General features: G+C 43.6%; 1 protein-coding gene across 1 annotated transcript in view; it reads left to right on the top strand.

Moving 5' to 3' along the window:
• The first annotated feature begins 9,021 nt into the window (after positions 1-9,021).
• LRRK1 (leucine rich repeat kinase 1) overlaps positions 9,022-14,550 on the top strand; it is a 73,387-nt gene continuing 67,858 nt past the window's right edge. Inside the window, exon 1 of the mRNA XM_075273198.1 lies at positions 9,022-9,135. The gene's annotated coding sequence lies outside the window, so the exon portion shown is untranslated. The remainder of the gene's footprint in view (positions 9,136-14,550) is intronic.

Here is a 14,550-nt window from a genome sequence, read left to right as displayed (position 1 = left end):
AATTCCCAGTCAGACAATGGCACTGTATACCAGTATTAAAAATTGTGGGTGCACATAACCCCCATATATTCTTTGAATTCCCAGTGAGACAATGGAACTGTATAGCAGTAGCAAAAATTGTGGGTGCACATAACCCCCATATATTCTTTGAATTCCCAGTCAGACAATGGCACTATATACCAGTAGTAAAAATTGTGGGTGCACATAACCCCAATATATTCTTTGAATTCCCAGTGAGACAATGGCACTGTATACCAGTATTAAAAATTGTGGGTGCACATAACCCCCATATATTCTTTGAATTCCCAGTGAGACAATGGCACTGTATAGCAGTAGCAAAAATTGTGGGTGCACGTCACCCCAATATATTCTTTGAATTCCCAGTCAGACAATGGCACTGTATACCAGTATTAAAAATTGTGGGTGCACATAACCCCCATATATTCTTTGAATTCCCAGTGAGACAATGGAACTGTATAGCAGTATTAAAAATTGTGGGTGCACGTAACCCCCATATATTCTTTGAATTCCCAGTCAGACAATGGCACTGTATACCAGTATTAAAAATTGTGGGTGCACATAACCCCCATATATTCTTTGAATTCCCAGTGAGACAATGGCACTGTATAGCAGTAGCAAAAATTGTGGGTGCACGTCACCCCAATATATTCTTTGAATTCCCAGTCAGACAATGGCACTGTATACCAGTAGTAAAAATTGTGGGTGCACATAACCCCCATATATTCTTTGAATTCCCAGTCAGACAATGGCACTGTATACCAGTATTAAAAATTGTGGGTGCACATAACCCCCATATATTCTTTGAATTCCCAGTGAGACAATGGAACTGTATAGCAGTATTAAAAATTGTGGGTGCACGTAACCCCCATATATTCTTTGAATTCCCAGTCAGACAATGGCACTGTATACCAGTATTAAAAATTGTGGGTGCACATAACCCCCATATATTCTTTGAATTCCCAGTGAGACAATGGCACTGTATAGCAGTAGCAAAAATTGTGGGTGCACGTCACCCCAATATATTCTTTGAATTCCCAGTCAGACAATGGCACTGTATACCAGTAGTAAAAATTGTGGGTGCACATAACCCCCATATATTCTTTGAATTCCCAGTCAGACAATGGCACTGTATACCAGTATTAAAAATTGTGGGTGCACATAACCCCCATATATTCTTTGAATTCCCAGTGAGACAATGGAACTGTATAGCAGTAGCAAAAATTGTGGGTGCACGTAACCCCCATATATTCTTTGAATTCCCAGTCAGACAATGGCACTATATACCAGTATTAAAAATTGTGGGTGCACATAACCCCCATATATTCTTTGAATTCCCAGTCAGACAATGGCACTGTATACCAGTATTAAAAATTGTGGGTGCACATAACCCCCATATATTCTTTGAATTCCCAGTGAGACAATGGAACTGTATAGCAGTAGCAAAAATTGTGGGTGCACGTAACCCCCATATATTCTTTGAATTCCCAGTCAGACAATGGCACTGTATACCAGTATTAAAAATTGTGGGTGCACATAACCCCCATATATTCTTTGAATTCCCAGTGAGACAATGGAACTGTATAGCAGTATTAAAAATTGTGGGTGCACGTAACCCCCATATATTCTTTGAATTCCCAGTCAGACAATGGCACTGTATACCAGTATTAAAAATTGTGGGTGCACATAACCCCCATATATTCTTTGAATTCCCAGTGAGACAATGGCACTGTATAGCAGTAGCAAAAATTGTGGGTGCACGTCACCCCAATATATTCTTTGAATTCCCAGTCAGACAATGGCACTGTATACCAGTATTAAAAATTGTGGGTGCACATAACCCCCATATATTCTTTGAATTCCCAGTCAGACAATGGCACTATATACCAGTATTAAAAATTGTGGGTGCACATAACCCCCATATATTCTTTGAATTCCCAGTCAGACAATGGCACTGTATACCAGTATTAAAAATTGTGGGTGCACATAACCCCCATATATTCTTTGAATTCCCAGTCAGACAATGGCACTGTATACCAGTATTAAAAATTGTGGGTGCACATAACCCCCATATATTCTTTGAATTCCCAGTGAGACAATGGAACTGTATAGCAGTATTAAAAATTGTGGGTGCACATAACCCCCATATATTCTTTGAATTCCCAGTCAGACAATGGCACTGTATACCAGTATTAAAAATTGTGGGTGCACGTAACCCCCATATATTCTTTGAATTCCCAGTCAGACAATGGCACTGTATACCAGTATTAAAAATTGTGGGTGCACATAACCCCCATATATTCTTTGAATTCCCAGTGAGACAATGGCACTGTATAGCAGTAGCAAAAATTGTGGGTGCACGTCACCCCAATATATTCTTTGAATTCCCAGTCAGACAATGGCACTATATACCAGTAGCAAAAATTGTGGGTGTATATAGCCCCAATTCTATTGCTAGGGGACTTGCAGGGTATTTCTGAGGTGAAGGTGGGGGGGCACACCGTTGGAACGGGGATTTGGGGTGTATATATGGGGTATACGGGAATACACTGTCAGTGTGTTCCATTCAGGATCCTGGGAAAGCTGGGTTGCGGCGATTGAGCCCGTCAGTGCCACGTTACACTGACAAGCTTCTCCCTGGAATTGAAGTTATATGTAAGCCCAATATATTCTTTGAATTCCCAGTGAGACAATGGCACTATATGGCAGTAGCAAAAATAGTGGGTGTATATAGCCCCAATCCTATTGCTAGGGGACTTGCAGGGTATTTCTGGGGTGAAGGTGGGGGGGCACACCGTTGGAACGGGTATCGGGGGTATATATCGGGTATACGGGAATACACTGACAGTGTATTCCATTCAGGATCCTGGGAAAGCTGGGTTGCGGCGATTGAGCCCGTCAGTGCCACGTTACACTGACAAGCTTCTCCCTGGAATTTAGCTCTTACAAGAGCTGTTGTGGTTGTCTTCTCCTTCCTATCCTAGCCTGTCCCTGCCTACCCAGAATCTAACCCCTAGCTAACTGGACGGAAACCTCCGTCCTCGGTGAATTGCAAGCTCAGAATGACGCGAAGCTGGGCGGCGCTGTTCTTTTAAATTAGAGGTCACATGTTTTCGGCAGCCAATGGGTTTTGCCTACTTTTTTCAACGTCACCGGTGTCGTAGTTCCTGTCCCACCTACCCTGCGCTGTTATTGGAGCAAAAAAGGCGCCAGGGAAGGTGGGAGGGGAATCGAGTAATGGCGCACTTTACCACGCGGTGTTCGATTCGATTCGAACATGCCGAACAGCCTAATATCCGATCGAACATGAGTTCGATAGAACACTGTTCGCTCATCTCTACTTCTTGTACTTCCTTGTGCTAATGAGAATAGGGTAGATCCCTCTGCACTGTGACTATTTAAAGCAGTAACATAAAAAAGTCAGTGAAAAAATGCCACTGAAAGAACATCAAAGGTCTTATCCAAAGGTAATCAGTTTCCTCATTCAGCACAGATTACAGGACTTCTTTATCTTTGTGACAAACCAGAATCTGCTTAACCACATCCTGTCTTATGCCATAACTATATGGCGCTGTGAAGAGGTCGTAGACTCACAGTGCAGTGAAGTTAGTGCACTGCCATCATGCAGGAAATAGGAAACAATGGTATTGATGTTTTTGCCCTCTATGTTAAAAAAATATAAATAAAATGCTAATTAACATACACAAGAATACCCAAACATCCATTACCTTACCGTACATTACACTTACTTAACATTACATTACATCCGTAGCTATTGTCCGTTAAAACGGACACTGACTGAACTGTCAGAAATCCATTAAAATTTCTATTAAAATCAATGGCATTTTATCTGCTGTCCGTTTACAACCATGTCTGTTCTTTTCCAGTGGACTATAAAATCCTACATGCAGGACTTTTCTGAAAATTAGAAAAAACGGTCGGCAAGTGTCCATTATTTTTTTAACATTGAAGTCTATGGGCAACGGACAGATAACAGACAGTAACTGATAGGCATCAGTTACTGTCTGTTATGATAGGTGTAAGCTTTTTGTTTTTTTTGTTAAACGGACACCATCATAATGTAATCCAACGCCAGTGTGAACCCTTGCTTAGTCACATCCTTAGACCTGGTTCACATCTGTGTTTAGGTCCATGTGTTTTCTGTGCGGTGCCCGCACAAGTCATGTGGATAGGAAAGTAGTTCATGAAGTACTTTTCTCTCCACATATTCCTTGCGGACACCGAGTGGAAAACACACGGACCCCATTATAGTCAATGGGGTCCATGTGCTTCCATAAGCTCACTGATTGTCATTTGGTATTCCATTTGGTGGGTCCCCAAGCAGATTCCCCGAACGGAATGTCAAATGCAGATGTGAACTAGGCCTTAAAGGGGTATTCCCACGTCGCATACTCACCAGTCTTCGCTGCTGTAAAATTTTCTTTCTTCCTGCTTTGTTGCGTCATTGGTGTGCGGGGTTACATATGCAAAGCCAGCGGCGAGATGAAGTCGCTTCTATGCCGCTGGCCCTGTGTGCGCGCTCCCGATGCAGCTAGGCATCGGACGTACAGCGAATAGTGAGACCAGTCAGTTCCCCAGCCTTCACAATGCCAATACAGACCCGGCATCCGCTGTAATAGAGAGGCGGATGCCGAGGAGGGTTAGGCGCCAGCACAGGTGCCTGCGACATCACTACGCTCCTGCCCTGTATGAAGCCAGCAGCGGCAGGAGCGATGCTGCTATTCTGCTCCTCCGCCCCCCCTCCGGAATAGTAGCATCGCTCCTGCCGCTGCTGGCTTCATGCAGGGCAGGAGCGTAGCGATGTTGCAGGCCCCGGCACCTGTGCTGGCGTCTAACCCTCCCCGGCATTCGCCTCTCTATTACAGCGGATGCTGGGTCTGTATTGGTGGCCCCTTCTCCCAAAGTGTAAGCTACCCCCCCCCCCCTCCAGGCTCGCTCCCGTGCACTTAGCCCCTCCTCCCTCCCCCCTTACAGTAGGCAGATACATCACTTGACTTTTGAGCAGATAAGTCAAGGGCTGTGTCAACAAAGAAATGAATAAAGTAAGATAGTGGACAAACAAAGCAGTTTTGCTGAAGCAGTGTATTTAGGAAAAGTCTTACATCCACATTAACAAGCAGTATAGATAGGATCCTTGTGATGCGACAACCCCTTTAAGGACAACCTCTCATTGCCTGCAGGCTTTTGAATCCCTTAAAGGGATTCTACCACTAAAACACATTTTTTTCTAGTTAACACGTCGGAATATCCTTTAAAAAGGCTATTCGTCTCCTACCTTTGGAAGTGCTCTCCGCCGCGCCGTTCGTTCAAAATACTGGTTTGTATCGGTATGCTAATTAGTTCTTTTGCAGCGATGGGGGCGTCCCCATCGCAGGAGCAGCGATGGGGGCGTCCCCATTGCAGCTCGAAAACCGACCGCAGCGCCGCAGTGCGGGCACCGCAATTTCGCGCATGCGCAGTACGTTCGGCAATCTTCGCCGAATAGAGCGTACTGCGCAGGCGTCCGACAAGACGCTGAAGAAGGAAGGGGAGGATACCAAAGACCATAGAGGCGGCGCTGCGGTCGGTTTTCGAGCTGCAATGGGGACGCCCCCATCGCTGCGAGAGAACTAATTAGCATACCGATACAAACCGGTATTTTGAACGAACGGCGTGGCGGAGAGCACTTCCAAAGGTAGGAGACGAATAGCCTTTTTAAAGGCTATTCCAACGTGTTAACTAGAAAAAAATGTGTTTTAGTGGTAGAATCCCTTTAATAGTCACTGCACCACTGATTCTGATGCAGTTGTCATTTTTTCTTCAGTCTCCACTTTTCCTGAGCAATAAGTGCTGTTAGTTTTGATGCCTGATATGCTAATTAGGCTTTGTCCTGTCAGGAGGTAGGTGTCAGATGGGAACAGGTAAAGGGGTGTGAGTCAGAGCTTTCTCACAATCTCCAGAGGCAGACAATGAAAGAGATCAAAATCATGCCCCCATGTCGTCTTTACCACTAGACCACCCAGCAGAGAAACTATTTAATATATTAGGCACCAATACTAAGGGGGCTTTCTAACATAGCACTGATTCCAGCACAGAGGGATGTTTTTTTCTCTAGTACCCACCATTCCTGAGCAATCAGGTTAAAGAGGTTATCCAGGATTTTTTTTTTTTTTTTAAATGCCTGGACAACCAGGTGAGGTGAAAAAATAATAATAATAATTTTCACCTGTCCCCGATGCTCTTGTGTCCTTCCGGTGCGTTCCAGACCTTCTGTTCTGGCACCTTTTCAAAGTGAAACTGTTCACTGGCTGTGATGTCACAGATCCCTTCAGCTGTTTGGCCTCAGGAAGAGACCCATGATGTCACAGGTAATGACATCTCAAGCCCTTTGCTGAGGCCACTAATTGACCTCAGTGGTCACGTGTGGCTGAGACTTCCACCTATTTAATACTTAAAAGGTTTGTCCATTTTTGTCTGGACAACCCCTTTAAGGCTAAGGTTACCATGTAGCAAAACGTTTTCTCTGCCAAATTTCAGCGCATCCGGTGATAAAGTCTTCAAAAAGTTCTTGCAGTACTTTTCTCTCCGCATGATTCGTGCAGACACCGAGCGGAAATCACACGGACCCCATAATAGTCTATGGGGTCCGCGCAGTTTCTTATAAATGGAATACTGAACACAGATGTGAACCACGCCTTAGATGTCAACTACTGAATTCCCCATGCATACAAAAGAAACAGAATAGGTAACTTCCACACATATACTAACACAAATAAGTCTCAGTAAGAGGAGAGGGCCGGAGTTCTGCTTTGAAGAAGGTAAATGAGTAACACAAAGGACAAAGGCTTGGATTTCTTCAAATTTATGAAACTTATACAATAGGGTTACAAAAGAGATAAAGAAATGGAAATATAGGAAGGAATAAAAAGAGAGAAGTATGTGGGCAGATGCTAATTCAGTTACCAAAGAGCTGACTGTCTGTCTTATGGCGTTTGCATAGTGATGTTTGGTACTACCTCTACACTTACTGTATTATTTAGTGTGCATTATATAGAGTGTGCACAGTTTGGTACCACGTTTCTGACAGATTTAGGAGCAGATTCTGCCCCCAATCCGTGGCAAATTCCATTCTGAATATACCTCCCATTGCTTCAACTGGAGGTAGAGATTGAAGTAGGACAGGGGAAAAAGTCAGCGCCTTGCTTGACTTTTGCCATAGATTCCGGGAGTGTTAGGGACAACAAGGGGTTCCCTGAATAGAGTACGCTGTAGAGTTCCAAATTGAGTTATATTATTCAGATCTGAAGAGAAATCATCTCATACACAGCTCTGCTTACGAATCAGAAGAATTCTGCTAATTGTATCAGTCCAATTCTTATAGTGCTTTCCTGGGAAGGTGTCTAGACCTACAAGAACATGGGAACAATATGCAAATCTGTCTTCCATGATGTAATTAGGAAGACAGTGCCTCAGTCATGCACACCAATAGAGTACAGTCGCTCAGCCAAGGACAGCTGTTTCGATCTGATTGGATCTCTTCAGCCCGGCGCATCATGTAAGACAGATTTGCATATCCTCAGGCAGCGCCCCCTGGTGGGCTGCATGACTGAGGCACTGTCTTCCTAATTACATCATGGAAGACAGATTTGCATATTCTTCCCATGTTCCTTTGCACAGTGGAGTGCAAAATGGTTTAATAAGATTCCACACACCTAAATGGTGGTCTCTCCCTAAGGAGGGACGATATCCCCTTAACCCTAGACCTACAAGATTAATAGGTGTAGGGCTCCTTGACAGAAAAAAGGTAAGAACAATACACAGGCCACAGATGTGTCCTCTCACAATGAGGCCTCCAAGATAAGAATCAGCAGTTTACAGACATGTCCAGGTCTACATCCTTTCACACTCAGAGTAACCTCAACTCGTAGCATTTATAAATAATTGCTAGTATATATATTCGAATACAAAATGGACGACAGATACAAAATGGAGGACTACTCATGGAGGACTATCTCTAATAGGAGTCTCTGCCAATGGACTGCCAATGCCCTTTAACCCCGCGGCCGAATACCACGATGGAAAATGAAGAGGAATTTCTCTTATTTCCCACTATGTGTACTGAGCCTTAGGGCCAGTTCACACGGAGTTAACACGCTCGCATTCTGGCATGTATACCTGATCCCGTTCATTTCAATGGGTTGTTATGGGCATATAATGCGTGCAATTTTGCAGCCACAAAATTCCGCGCATTATACGCCTGTAACGACCCATTGAAATGAACGGGATCAGTTTTGAGCGCTCACATTCTGACACGTGTATACGTGCCAGAATACGCGTGCGTTAACCCCGTGTGAACTGGCCCTTACAGCACCAATGAATGAGATTTTAGTTATTCTTATCCACATAATACAGAAAAAAATGCTGCAAAAAGTGTTTTGCTAAGTGTAGCCATAGCATAAAAAAGGTAAGGAGAAGTGTGTGTGAATTAGACCTTAGTATAGTAGGTGGGTCTTTAGATCTATATTCACACCTAGCGGTTGCGTTTTTTCCACAGTTTTGCTATGTGGTAATTGACCATATTGGTTTTTTACAGGTGAAACACAAGTTACAAGGTTAATCCCTCAGAAACTTGGCAAACTGCCTAAAGCCACATGCGGTTTTTCAGATGTGGTTTTTCAACTGCCACATGTGAATATGTCCTATGTCAGTCAGTGTCACATACACAGATAATATTGTCTATGATCAATATGATTGGACTACTATTGAAGAGTCTATGCGCACGATAGTGTGTTCTAGCAATGGTTTTTATCGGTCTGGACATAGTCACGATGTCGCGATAGCCTTCCTATATCGCGGGTGACGGCGGGCCCTGGCGGCTCCTCATAGCGGCTCTCCCCTCCAGGCAGCCCCGGCTCCCGCCTCGCCGCCCTCCCTCCTACATCTCTAGGAAATCGCGACACTCGCTCCTCCCCGAGAGGATTGAGGAAGTAAGTCTGAGTCCGGTACGGAGAAGATGGGGTGACGGACACACTGCTGGGAGGACTGACTGACCGACCGGCTACGGAGCAGACCGGGGAGGAGACGTCCCGCCATCCCGAGCGGAGGAGTACATGGCAGGTCAGTGAGTGCAGACATTGCAGGGTGACAAGGAGCCGTGTACTGTGGGGTTACATGAGGAGATAATCCCTGCAACCAGCTGTGGATTACAGATTATTAGATTGAGGGCTCATGCACTGCCTTGTCTATACAACTCATCTGTATATGGCAGCCCCTATAGGAGGCTGTGCTGCCATATTGCAAAAGTTTACACAAAATAGTGTTTTTTGCCATGACACATGGTATTATGTAGAGTTTGCATGAAACCTCTAAATTGTGATACCGGAGCCGTCTGATAGCATTGTATGGCGACTTGTGTGCGGCTATAGGCACCATGTACATGAGGCTTACAACCAGGTCACAAGTTTATATGTCAGTAGGATTGGGTGAATTCTGCAGAGATTGATTTATCCCGTACTTTATACCCTATTACTAGTGTGGGGTGCAGGGATCCCCCTTCTATCCTGCACAGTCAAGGCCAAGAGCTACAGAGGAGAGGGTGCACCATCTATTAGGTGGTCCCCTATATCCTTCAGCGGGTACCTTATACTACTGCATTGTTAGGCTGAGGTTATATAAATTGTGGTTTCCTCCTATAACAGAAACTTACACAGTACCAGGTCTGTCTCACGATAGTGCCAGTGGTGTCCAACAAACACTATTGATTTAAAATGGGGTCCACTAGATCCTGCTGGGGTGTTCGTCATTTGCTGGAAGAAATAGTGCTGCATGTAATGTAGTGTCACATCACTGCAGATGTGAACAGAACCTAAGGGGGCGTTCACACTTGCACTGACGTTGGCCCGCTGTGATTCCACCAAAATTCTGGGAAAAACAGCTTGGGGACGGTTTGCCAGCGGTCAGTTTAAAAACCCATTTATTTGGATGGGTTTCCTGCAGCCTCTCCAATGTGAAAGGTTTTTTTTTTTTTTTTTGCACGGACACAAAGTCGGACATACCCCCTTACACATGACGTGCTGAAAATGGGGTCAAAAACAGGACATGATTCGTAATTAGCTGTCCTTGAATATGGCATGGACATACGGCTGCAAACATTGCGGTCATGTGTCTTGGTCCATAGAGATGTAAGGACCATACTTTTATCCGCAATTGCAGATACAACCTACAATAGTGTGCATCAGGACTAAGGCTGGGTTCACACTTGCATGGTGTAGTGTGTTTTTTTTAGTTTTGTCCTAGGTATAGAAGAACAAGCTTAATTTCACCAAATGAAAAGGCTCAGGATGAGGATGTTTTCATCTGTAAGTTTAGATGGTCTGTGATGGAGTCACCAGGTAAAGACTCTGATACAAATAGGAATATAGCCTGAGAGCAAATGGCAGCCTGCAAACTGTAGATGGATAAGGGTAAAGTCACACATGGCGAAAATAACAGAAGAAAAGCAGATTGGCACCTTCATCTACAAAACTTGCCTTCTACTTGAACCCTGCTCGAAGCCTACGGAAGTGTTCCTGAGATGACAAACAACTTCAATGAGACACATCCAAGAAGATAAAGAAGACTCTCAGCGCTCACTATTCCATGTGCAAGTTTTGTTCAAAATCTAGATGCAACATGTACAACCTTATGTCAGGGCAGGAGCGCAAAACAGAGTTATAAATCTAGACCATGAATAAAACTTTTGGAAAGGTGAGTGCCGAGATTCTTCATTATATTGGATGGAGTTACACCCATGCAAGCGTTAGGGTTTTTTGGACCGGAAATTGAGGCGGAGGCCACCTCAGGCTCCGATCCAAAAAACAGGTAGCTGCGACTGAAAGCTGGTGCACTGCATCGGCATCCATTTGTGCACTCCGCTCTGGATTAGACCCAAATGAATGGGCCTAGTCTGGAGGAGGGAGTGTCTTGAGGCCGAATCGCAAGGCGAATCGGCTTGAAGAATGAGCACCTCGCTTCTTTTTCCGGGACCCAGAACAAACCAGCTCCCGGAAAAAAACACCTGTCCAGCTCCCATTGAAGGCAAATACGGCCTCAAAATCCTGACCAAAAAACCCTGTGTGAACTTACTCTTCGGAAATCTTCGTCATAAAGTCTTGCAGAATGAAGTGACCAAAAAGCAATCTCCTGTACTGTATACTGCAACCAGTATATGATTGGGGGGGGTGCATGATGGAATGTCTGTTAAATAAAGAAATACAATATGAAATGGTTCCAATATAAGGGGGTCTTTAGACATATTTTTCTGTATATACTGTATAGACGGAGGAACACATGGCACAAATGAGTTAAAGGGCTTGTCTGAGAATATCGTAAATTTAAATATCTGCAATATATATATATATATATATATATATATATATATATATATTAGAAAAAAAACTAAACTATTAGTCACATGCCAAAGCCTCAGAACTTGATGGTCACTTTTGCTGTAGTAAAGACATAACTTATGCCCTTGTTAACACTGCTGCAGCGAATGTAAACAGAGACCAGTAGGACCAGCAGAGCGACACTGCTAGATTTGACAGGTGAATAATGGTTGGTTTGTTATTGTATAACATAGTTACATAGTTGATGAGGTTGGATAAAGACATTAGTCCATCAAGTCCAACCTATAACTCTACAATCCCTACAGTGTTGATCCAGGGGAAGGCAAAAAACCCCATGAGGCTCATGCCAATTGCCCTATTTCAGGGGAAAAAATTTCTTCCCAACTCCAAATCTGGCAGCCAGTATAAAACCCTGGATCAACGTGTCTTTAAAATCTAGAGTCCATAACCTGTTATATTTTTCTCTTCAAGAAAGGCGTCCAGGCCCTCTTTGAATTTGTATAACATTTCCTTTAAATGCTATCATTTATGATATTCTCAGACAACCCCTTTAACTGATAAAGGACATTACTGAAATAAAGAGTGTCATTTACAGATCTGGTCATAAAACATGGCTGGATAGAGTAGATTAATGTTATAACCCTTGTGATATAACTTTGAAGACTTCTCATAAATGTCAATGACTGGAAAACCCTTTTTGGTGTTTGATCAAGCCTTATGTACAAAAGTGGGGTGTTACATAGTAAATAAGGTTGGATGAAGACACAGGTCCATCAAGTCCAACCTATAACCCTACAGTGTTGACCCCTTTTTGAATATTGTCCCTGCATTTTCTAAGAACCAGTCCTTGGAATAGTAGAACAATAGAGAAGTATGGGTGGGCACTCACCAATCAGTAGAAGGCATTTTCTTTCTTTATATAAAATAATACTTTTATTTGAATGCAGTAAAACAAGTCCTCAGGGAGGGAGAGATGACATAATTGGCAGAAAAAAACAGGCAACAGCCGTTTCACGTTGTCAAACGCTTTTTCAAGCCTAATATGCATATTAGGCTTGAAAAAGCGTTTGACAACGCGAAACGGCTGTTGCCTGTTTTTTTCTGCCAATTATGTCATCTCTCCCTCCCTGAGGACTTGTTTTACTGCATTCAAATAAAAGTATTATTTTATATAAAGAAAGAAAATGCCTTCTACTGATTGGTGAGTGCCCACCCATACTTCTCTATTGTTCTACATTTTCAACTTTTTTTCTAAGGGTTGTGAGCACCAATGTCCATCAGAAGTGTTTCCGATCCATAAGGACTTACAAAAAACAGTGTATTACTAATTTTTGCCGACATCATTGGAGTGAGCAGTGCCGTCTACTTTTGCTCTTTATCTCTAGTCCTTGGAATAGACCCAGTTATTACTGAATCCTTAAATTTAGATATAAGGGTCTGTTTCACTGTGTATAATTCCCTCAGAACTCTGAGGTGTATGCCATCTGGACCCAGCAAATTCTCTATTTCACTATTTTGAATTTCTTTTTGGGTTGAAGAGGTGGCATGTATTGGAGAGCTTATATTATCATAATAACATATGTAATAATCATGGGTCATTGGATTTTCTTGTGTAAATGCCGTAGAGTAGAAGGTAGTTAATATAGTCAGGGCCTATAAGTACCTGGGTGTGCTCCTCAGTAATAAACTAGACTGGGCTGATCACCTGGAGGCGCTGCACAGAAAGGGCCACAGCAGGCTCTACCTGCTCAGGAGGCTGAGGGCCTTCAGAGTCCAGGGGCCACTTCTTAGGGCCTTTTTCAGCTCTGTGGTTACTTCAGCCATCTTTTTCGGTGTGGCCTGCTGGGGAGCAGTATATCAACCAGGGACAGAAATAGACTTGACAGGCTGATCAGGAGGGCCAGTTCTGTCCTGGGGAGCCCCCTGGACCCAGTACAGGTGGTGGGTGACAGAAGGATACTGTCCGTGGTGACCTCCATGCGGGAGAACAAATCCCACCCCATGTATGGGACCGTGATGGGACTTGGCAGCACTGTAAGTGACCGTCTGCTCCACCCCAAGTGTGAGAAGGAGCTATCGCAGGTCCTTCCTTCCAACCGCGACCAGGCTGTATAATCTACATCAGACCAAGCGAAGATCACTCCGCACAGAAAACTAATGATTATGATTATGAAGTCTTCCTTAGTAGAGATGAGCGAACACTGTTCGGAACAGCCGTTCCGAACAGCACGCTCCCATAGAAATGAATGGAAGCGGCCGGCACGCAGGGGGTTAAGCGGCCGGCCGCCGGCAAAGTCTGCGTGCCAGGTGCTTCCATTCATTTCTATGGGAGCGTGCTGTTCGGATCGGCTGATCCGAACAGTGTTCGCTCATCTCTATTCCTTAGCTGCTATGGACTCCTAGTATATCTTCTCTTCTAAGCTTATGTGTGTCTACGTCTGTAATATATTACTGTGTATTATCCTGTATCTGTATTACTATGCTGCTGTAACATACTGAAATTTCCCCACTGTGAGACTATTAAAGGATTATCTTATCTTATCTTTTCCTCCTCCTCCTCCACCATTACACCCAGGTTTAAGAGGGCGTACATTGTCTCTTATTAATGACATCGCTAAGTAATTTTGAATTATAAAAAACAAAAAAAACTTTGCAAGTCTTCAGTAGGTGATACCTTTTTTAATGGCTAACTCATAATGATGACAGAATATGACGTTTCGAAGCTTTCCTCTGAGCTTCTTCTTCAGATATAACTAAAAAACACTCTGTAGAGGCTGCATATTTATGACTGGACACAGGGCTAGAATTACAGGAGGGAGGGGGGAAGAGGCTTATTACTATATACTTATAACAACAAACAATCAATTGCCAGATCCCCCAGTTCTTATCTTAATGGCTGTCTTAATGATGTGTATAAAAAGACATAAACCCACGTGAGATGTTCATCCCATTGTCCAACGTCTGGAATAGGGTCATGGCCTTGTACTCATAAATCAGTCGCTGTTTCCTTGATTTAAAGTTCCCTTTTAAGATCAAGATTTTCATGTCATTGATGATGCTGTGGTGTTCCTGGCAAAAATGATTTGGCACGGGAAGATCAGTTCTCTGTTGTTTGATTGTATGGCGATGTGAATTAATTCTCATT

The sequence above is a fragment of the Leptodactylus fuscus genome, chromosome 5 (assembly GCF_031893055.1).
Source record: "Leptodactylus fuscus isolate aLepFus1 chromosome 5, aLepFus1.hap2, whole genome shotgun sequence".
Classification (NCBI taxonomy): domain Eukaryota; kingdom Metazoa; phylum Chordata; class Amphibia; order Anura; family Leptodactylidae; genus Leptodactylus; species Leptodactylus fuscus.
The sequence above is the reverse complement of the archived record's forward strand: the minus strand, read 5'-3'. Positions and strand labels throughout refer to the sequence as shown.